A 3861-nucleotide genomic window follows, 5' to 3' on the forward strand; every position below is an offset into this window, starting at 1 on the left:
ATAGAAAATAGATGTCTATTATCAAGTTTTCCAGATGGATGAGCTATATCAGAAGCTGAGATTCAGATCCAGGATATCTAAATGACCCTGTGTGTAGATATTCTTTTCACCTTGACCCAGTTCTAGAGGACACAGAGCACTGGTAAGAGAGTTATGTGTTGAGGTCCCAGTTCTAGTCTGTCACGCCATGGATTCTGGCCAAGTCTCTTCTCATCTATAAAAAAACATTTTCTTCATTTCTCAGAAAAGTTTGTAGATACAAAGGTCATTTTTAACTTGAAAGAGCTAGTTCAAAGATTGCCACCCTTCACTACTGTTGAGGATCTGTTGTAATATATATGAATATAGTTGTCAAGGCTTCCCCTGGTAAAAGTTCTTTGCTTGGCCAAACTTTGGTTAAGCTCCTGACCCTTCTCCTAGGTCCATCTGTGCACGTCCTCATATAAAATACAGTTTTAGCAAACAAAAATATAAAATAAAATGCCAGTCCTCACTATCTCACCCTCCTCCCTATCTGATCAGGTTTTTAGTCCTCTACCATCTCCCAAGTGATCACCCTGGCCCATCTACAAGAATACTCCTATTAGGTCAGTTTAGCCAGAATTCCCCTTACCCCAGATGTTACCTCCTAGTCATTTTCCATTCACTGACACACTAGCTCCTTGGCTATAAACTCCCATGCGGTATTTGGAGTTAAAGTTTCCCCCATTGCAGGACCCCACTGCAGGGGTCCCTACACTTACCTTGATGTCCTGAGTAATCTTCCTTGCCAGGTTTCAATAAGTATCATTGAATATTTTTTCTCTAATATCCCTTGGATTCTTACTCCAAGAAACCCTTCCTATGAAGCCAAAATGGGCCCATGATCTGTGCAAGTTAGTTTTTACATGTGGATAATTTTAAAATTGCCTAACATTTCAGTGGCCTTTAAGAGGGAGTTTTAGACTTGTACTTGGCTGTGTGCTGATGTTCTGGTGTCCTGGGAGCTCCCAGAATGGAGTCACCATTCCATTCTGAATCAGGTCCACTGGACCAGTGGTAAGCAGCCCCATAATCACATTTGGTATTTTGTTTAAATCTTTGTTCAAAGATTTCACTCCCACACTGGGACAAGACTGGCCTTCTTCCTAACTTTCCCCAGAGCAGTAGATATTGTTAAATATCTGACTTTCTAAGCATTTAGGGACCTTACAAAGGAAGCCAGGTTGAGCCTGTATCTAGGTCTCTAACACCAGACTCAGAGTAAGTCCTTAATATTTCTATGCTGAATGAACGAAAGGTTAACAGTAGGGTAAAGTATGTCCTCTATGTCAAAGATGAAGACCTAATGAGCTGATCAAATAAATCCTTCAGTAATTCTCAGGAGGAAAAAAAGCTGCCTAGGTATTCTGAATTCATCAAATTTTAATATTAAAATTTTATGACTAAAAAAAGAATAGGCATTATAGAAAAAAAGGAAAACTACAAAGAAAATTTCAAAATATCCATAATTTCACCAGCTACCATATCCGTGTTTACAGTTTTATTTATAATTATTTTCAAAATGGGCATTTTCTACCTTTTTGTTTAATATTATATTTGCTAAATTGTGTTTTTTTAAAGAAAGGATTTGTACTGACCATGTGTCAATGTTCCAACTCTGTCAGAATTTGTTAGAGCTGAAAGCACCTCTTGTTTCTGAATTCTGCCAGTGAAAAAGTCTCCAGCAGATGATGTTAGCAGCACCCCACTCCTTTATCCAGGAAGAAGAAGGATTCTGAACTCAGGGGTTCTGAGACTCCAGGGATCTCTGATTTGAAGATGGGTTGGTGTGGTATGCTTTAAATAAATATTCCCTGATTTTATTCATGAGCCCTTGATCTCTCTACAGCTACTAAAATGTATCCCTTTGGTCCCCTATCCCTCCTCTTCCCACCATACATCCATGATGCATCTGGCTGACCACCTGAAGCTCTCACACCCACAAGACACCAGATCCTGATAGTGAGGGTTTAAATTTCTAAAACAATAATTACACCCTCCATTTCTTTTGTAATTTATATTTTACCCAATGACTACTGTTCTGTTTTGGATCTGGAATGTCCTCCAAAATTTCATGTGCCCAGAGGTGGTGCTTTGGGGAAACGTTTAGATCATGAGGGCTCTGATGTCATTAGTGGATTTGTCCATCCATCTCTTAATGGCTGAATGGACTATGGGGACGTGAGACCTAGTCAGAGAAAGCAGGTCACTAGGGGCATGCCCTAAAAGTGTTTATCTTCTCCTCAGACCCTTTCTCCCCCCACCTCTCTGCTTCCTGGCTGCCAAAAGCTAAGCAGATGTCCTCTACCATGCCCTCCCACCATGAAGGTCTGCCTAATTCAAGCCCAGAGCAATGGAAACAGCCAACCATGAACTGAACCTCTGAATTCATGGGGCCAAATGAACTTTTCTTCCTCCAATTACTGTCGTCAAGTACATTGGTCATAGAAAACCAAAGCTAACTAACACAACTATTCAAGGACGGAGGACAAAAGACAGAAGTTACCTTTGTTATAAGTGGGTGTTTCCACGTATAAGGAAACTGCAAGAAAGAGAGAAAGCAGGGTGGGGAGGGAAGGCAGGGAGGGAATATCCTTACAGAATACTGAGCTGGAAGGGCCCCGTGAAACTGTTCCATTTAGGGTGAACTGAAAAGTCCATCAATTAGATGCACCCTGATCTGTGAGGCGATAGCTAGGACATCAGCTATTGGACCCTTCTGGGAGATGGAGGTAAAGGGGCAAGTCCTCTTCCATCAGAGGGACCTCCCCTGTCCCACCTGTTACTCTGGGCCCCCCTGCCTTGGCAAATGGGCACTGTCAGGCAATTTAGCTGAGCCCTGTTATAGTGTATCTTTAAAACTCCAGCCAGCACCTTTCCTTATCATTATCTACAGTAGTCCATAGAGATGAACTTCTACTTTGGGGAGGAATTTGACTGTTTTGCCAAATGCAATTAGCTTTCTGATTTATAATGTGCACACTATTATCCTGATAACCTGAGGTATAGTCTTTACAACCCAAATCCATCTACCACACTGTCCCCCCAGAGTCATATTTCAGTGTCACCCAGCAGAGGTCACTTCCGTTTGTGCTGCCCCATGAGGCAGAGGTAGCCACAGGCACTGAACAATATTAGCTCTGAACTCTGGAATGACTAATTTCCCCCTTATCCTGGCTGCCATGCCAATGAACAGAACTTATTCCTATAAATTGACAAAAATAAAGTTTTCCTTGAAACAGGCAGCCACCTTTGGAGGCACTCAACCTGGGCTGGAAAAGTGTGTGGGCTGTGCTCACATCCTGTGTAACTTATGGGGAATTTTCTGTGAGTATTCTGTCTACAGGATGTAGCCCTGGGTGGCCTTGAGCTGATTACCTGGAATGCCTGATGAATAAATAGTCCCCAAATAGCACTGTGTGGCCTTTGACAGGTTTTAAAACTTTCTTAATTGTTGAGGCATCAAAAAATAAGAACTTACCTAAAAAGAGCCAAGGGAACTGATTATAAAGAAAAATAACAATACTGGAGGCACAGAGACCATTCTCAGGCCAACTGCTTTCCAGGTCCCATCCAGCTCTAGGTTTAAAGAGCTCAGTAAATGTTCACTTCTGTCATACCATGTGATCTTGGTCCTATATTCCACTTTGTAAGAGTATGGTTATGCCCATTTTGATCTCATTTCTTCTTCATCCCTGTCTCCCTTTGAAGGTTCTTAGCATGTGTTCAAAGATTTCTTAATGGAATTCCAAGTCCCCCAGTGAGACAGGAGAATCACAGTGGCTTTTATCTGCCAGCATGGCACTTCCAGAGACTTACAGAAGAGACAAATAACACCAA

Source organism: Ictidomys tridecemlineatus, unplaced genomic scaffold, assembly GCF_052094955.1.
Source record: "Ictidomys tridecemlineatus isolate mIctTri1 unplaced genomic scaffold, mIctTri1.hap1 Scaffold_90, whole genome shotgun sequence".
In the NCBI taxonomy this organism is placed as follows: Eukaryota; Metazoa; Chordata; class Mammalia; order Rodentia; family Sciuridae; genus Ictidomys; species Ictidomys tridecemlineatus.